Here is a 5,826-nt window from a genome sequence, read left to right as displayed (position 1 = left end):
TAAGATTATGACCTAGCAGATTACGCCGAGAGTCGTTAAAAATATATGGTGTTTGTGTGTTGGTAACGTCGCTTTCAGAATGTTCCAGATGTGTTGGCGGTCTACATATGATCAAGTCTGGATCAGAGAAGAAGTGATTGGACCCGTGAAGGTCCGAGTTAGAATGAACCTTCAGTAACCCATGCTTGTCGTAAGAGGCGACTAACGGGATCGGGTGGTCTGGCTCGCTGACTTGGTTGGCACATGTCATCGGTTCCCAATTGCGCAGATCGATGCTCATGCTGTTGATCACTGGATTGTCTGGTCCAGACTCGATTATTTACAGACCGCCGCCATATAGCTGGAATATTGCTGAGTGCAGCGTGAAACTAAACTCACTCAAAAGTGATTGATATCACGAGCAACGTCAACGCCGCCAATGGGCAGGCTACTGATTGAAGATCGTACAAACATAATGTGGCATGTTCTAGATGGGTTACAAGCCAGGGCCTCGATCCACAACGCATTTGTAACGTTATTACCTGTCGTAACTCAGCTTACCATAGGCCTAAAACTGACTGACTGACTGAGTTTGGTTTTACGCCGCTTTTAGCAATAGTCCAGCAATATCACGGCAGGGGACACCAGAAATGGGCTTCACACATTGTACCCATGTGGGGATTCGAACCCGGGTCTTCGGCGTGACGAGCCAACGCTTTAACCACTGGGCTGCCCCACCGCCCCCATAGGCTTAAGACTGACTGACTGACTGAGTTTGGTTTTACGCCGCTTTTAGCAATATTCTAGCAACATCACGGCGGGGGACACCAGAAATGGGCTTCACACATTGTACCCATGTGGGGATTCGAACCCGGGTCTTCGGCGTGACGAGCCAACGCTTTAACCACTGGGCTACCCCACCGCCCCATAGGCTTAAGACTGACTGACTGACTGACTGAGTTTGGTTATACGCCGCTTTTAGCAATAGTCCAGCAACATCACGGCGGGGGACACCAGAAATGGGCTTCACACATTGTACCCATGTGGGGATTCGAACCCGGGTCTTCGGCGTTACGAGCCAACGCTTTAACCACTGGGCTGCCCCACCGCCCCCATAGGCTTAAGACTGACTGACTGACTGACTGAGTTTGGTTATACGCCGCTTTTAGCAATATTCCAGCAACATCACGGCGGGGGACACCAGAAATGGGCTTCACACATTGTACCCATGTGGGGATTCGAACCCGGGTCTTCGGCGTGACGAGCCAACGCTTTAACCACTGGGCTGCCCCACCGCCCCCATAGGCTTAAGAACGTCACTGAGCTACGAACGCTTTGTGGATTGGGACCCTGCTTAATATACTACCCATAGTTGGCTTCGGATCACCACTTTCAAAGGATATACGTCAGAAAATCACGAAAACAAATTCACTGGAGCACAGTCGTGATCTTCCCGACTGGAGTGATCTTCAGCCCTATCCTGGACGTCATGTCAGGTCAATCGGATGCCAACAGGATGCCAAAGCATGCCCTCCGTAACCGGAGACGAGCTCCACGTAGACGATTACGCACACTCTGACAAGTAACATGAACGCAACTGGCGCTCCGCGGGTTGATTAGCATTGTGTTGGATTTAAAAAGAGTTGCTTACTGGATGATGAGAATACCGTATTTCGTATTGTAAACCGACCGACCGAACTTTAGATCACGGCGGCTACGCATGGGGCGGATCCAGGACTTTGGAGAAGGGGATGCGTGTGTGTGCACATAAATCATGAAGTCCAAAGGTTAGGGGGAAATGCTCTTCAGGGAAAATATTTTCGGTCGGGGGAGGGGTGGGGGGTTAGGTAATGCTGGGAACTTGGCATACAGTAAACTACGGTTATATCGAAGTCAAAAGGTTCGTTTTAACCATAGTTCATACACGTTTACACATTTCGATTGAAAATATACTGCACGTGTACGGGACAAAAAGCACCAGTTCGTTATATCTGTCAGTTCGTTTTAAGCGTGTACGTTATAAACGTAGCTAGCTGTATTTGCCTCCTTTCAAATGGTAGAGACCGTGGGACTGCGAGATCGTGATAATGTCCCTTACGGTATTCCATACACCAAGAACAAAGCGCAAAGTCGTCCGTTTACATTCGTCATTACTCGACCCTTTCCGTAACTTGCCATTCGACTTGTCCCGGAAAACACGAGTGGGTCATGAATGTAACCAATGTTCAGATTGCTATCACTGCACAAAACATGTCTGAGATCAACCACCTTTCACGGTCAACAGTAGTAATGGAGTCCTTGTTATGTAGCCGGAGGCAGCTGTAACCATCAACAATTAACAAACAACAAAACAACACCCTTTGAACTGACGGCTTGTTTGAATATATTACAATATATAGGGTTTTTTATGATTTACCATATGGTTGTGACAAATCAGGGAGAAAACTCAAATCTGGGGTTCAAACATAGAGATATTAGATCAATTAGAGGAAGCAAACTGTCACACCTTGAACCACTGGGCCACTCATACAACACAGGTCATTGTTAGGGGTTTAACTTGAACAGAAACAATATGGCTGCCATGGCTACCATTTTTCATGGTAAAACAGGTCAAGATAATGTGTGCATGTTAGAGACAACATTCCTTCCATGAACCATTCAGGTATGAAAAAGACCCTGATAAGCAAACGATAAGCAGCTTTGTGGTTGCACACTAGTGATAAGTACATAAAAGTACATCTAACTATAACACACCTAGATTGTAGCCAATCTGCATAATTCTTGTAGAGTTGCATCATATGCTATAAGGGTCACTGTATTAAAAACAAGTGTAGAAGTGAGCATAGCTCACATACCCCCGCTTCCCACTTTGGGACCTGGAAATGACTGATATTGATATATACTAGGCACATAAAGAAACTCTGCATACAAAAATTTAAAATATAAATTTATCAAACCTGTGTAGACACATAAGGATTCAAACGAATGCCACACAATACTGTCAACTTGGAAAGCTCAACCCCTGCCCTTGCGATCGTTCAAAAAATTAAACGGCTATTGAAACGCATAGCAAGCCAAGGCTCACGTCTGCACAACGTCATGAGGCCATTGGGATGGTCCGTGGGGGAATGTCGCAACGACAAGTGGATGCACATTTCCACTGCCACAAGAACACCATTTCTGCACTGGTGAAACGCTACCAGAACACAAATGACGTCATCGATCGGCCACGTTCTGGACGTCCACGTGTAACAACGCCAAGACAGGACAGATGGATAAGGGTGACCCATCTTCGCCACAGGTTTCAGACTGCAGTGATGACTGCCCGAACCATCCCAGGACTTCGCCGTATCCACCCCAACACAGTTCGACAACGTTTGCGTCATCACGGGATCAGACCACGACGTCCCGCCATACGGTCTATCCTGACACAACGTCATCGACAAGCTCGCCAAATGTGGTGCCGAAATCATGTCCTTGTTTTGGTGGAGAAATGTTGTTTTTACAGATGAGTCCAGGTTTAATATTTCCCATAGTGATGGACGTCAATGTGCCTATAAGACGCGTGGGAGAACGTTATGCACAGGCCTGTGTCTTGGAGAGGAATCGCTTTGGTGGTGGTTCCGTGATGATTTGGGGTGGAATAACAGCACGCCAAAGAACTCCTTTGGTGATTGTTCAGGGCAACTTAACTGGTGTGGGCTACAGGGATCAGATTCTTCGACCTGTGGCAATTGCTTTTATGCAACGTCATGGCCCTGGGTTAACATTCCAACAGGACAATGCCCGCCCTCATACGGCAAGGGTTGCTATGGATTGCTTGCAACACCACAACGTTTACTTACTGCCTTGGCCTGCAAATTCACCGGATCTCTCCCCGATAGAGCATGTTTGGGACGAGATGGATCGACGTCTACCTCATCCGCCAGATAACGTCCTTGACCTTGCAACAGAACTTGAGAGAATCTGGCGTGACATCCCACAAGCCTTCCTTGCACGTTTGATAGGCTCTATGCGTCATCAATGCGCTGCTGTTCTCAATGCCGATGGTGGACATACCCGTTATTGAGCTTGTGACATGGTCGTTTGTTCCCTGTCCCGCTTGTGGACTCGTGACGTCATTGTGATTGACTTTTCAATTGAAATTCTCCCGACTTGTTATGGTCTCATGATCCCTCCATTAAAGTTTATATGTACCTTTGACATTGTTATCGTACTTATCAACTGGGATAATATTTTGACAATGCACAGTTTCTTTATGTGGCTAGTATATATAATGTGACAAGGATCAGCAGCTCACAAGACTTTCTCCTTGACTCTACTAAACTTTATATACATGTTAGATAATAGTTTTGCCATGTACTGATTACAGTAATAATTTATGGAAACATTATTTTTTTGTGTTTTCCGTGGAAACCTGACATACAACTGAACTTGACTGTCTCATGTTGCACACAATAAAGTGGACGTTGGTGAAGATTGTTACTGACTCTCATGTTGCACACAATGAAGTGGACATAGATGAAGAATGTCACTGACTCATGTTGCACACAATAAAGTGGACGTTGGTGAAGAATGTTACTGACTCTCATGTTGCACACATTTAAAATTTAAAATAGCAAAAGGCACATCAATGGGTAATGATTAACATGTGTGTGAAGTTTGGTGAACCTAGCATGTAAACTTTAAGAGATATGCTCCGGACAAAACCATCAAATACATTTGGCACTAAGTCGTGTTTCCATGGAAACAGTAAAAAAAACCAAACTTCTGAAAAAACTATAAAATAGCAAAAGGCACATCAATGGGTAATGATTAACATGTGTGTGAAGTTTGGTGAACCTAGCATGTAAACTTTAAGAGATATGCTCCGGACAAAGTTTCGGGACGGAAGGATGGACAGACAGACGGACGGACAGAATGAACACTATATACCCCCGTTTCTTCGTAGTGGGGGTATAATAACCCGTTATGTTAATTCCTGACATCAAATTTGTAAGAAATGGCAATATATATTCTTCAGCTCGGAGGCTAAAATATTGAGTTTATCAATATCCTAACTGTGCATTATATTAAAACAAGAGTCATCAGAAGATGACATATCCCCCCGGCGCCCACATCTTTGAAAGAACAAATCATCTGACAGTTACTTCAAGTCCAGCTTGATTTTAGACTAAGTGCAAATCGTTTCCATGGAAATCATGAAAAAAATAAATGACAAAAATCTGCAAATAGCAAAAGCCACCACTTTGGGATCTGCCTCACATATCTGCCAAGTTTTGCTGAAAGATAATAAGAAGTTTTCGCGCTGTGCTCCGTTAACAAAACCTACCCCTCCCTTTTGAGACTAAGTCCAAATCGTTTCCATGGAAACCGGGAAAAATAAAAATGCCCAAAATCAGCAAATACCAAAAGGCACCACTTAAGGTTTTCTTGATATATCTACCAAGTTTTGTTGAAAAATATTGAACGGTTCTTGAGTTATGCTTCGGGAACGAAGCCCACCCCTCCCTTTTGGGAGTCCGAATCGTTTCCATGGAAACCGGGAAAAATAAAAATGCCCAAAATCTGCAAATAGCAAAAGCCACCACTTAAGGTTCTGTTTGATATATCTACCAAGTCTTGTTGAAAAATATTGAACGGTTCTTGAGTTATGCTCCAGAAACGAAGCCGACCCCTTACTTTGGGGACTAAGTCCAAAACGTTTCCATGGAAACCGAGAAAAATAAAAATGACAACAATCTGTAAATAGCAAAAGGCACCACCTTAGGTTATGTTTGACATATCTACCAAGTTTTGCTGAAAACTATTGAACGGTGTTTGAGTTATGCTCCGGAAACAAAATGA

Source organism: Haliotis rubra, unplaced genomic scaffold (assembly GCF_003918875.1).
Source record: "Haliotis rubra isolate DU_JTF1 unplaced genomic scaffold, ASM391887v1 Scf358, whole genome shotgun sequence".
Lineage (NCBI taxonomy): Eukaryota > Metazoa > Mollusca > Gastropoda > Lepetellida > Haliotidae > Haliotis > Haliotis rubra.
Note: the sequence above shows the minus strand (reverse complement) of the source record.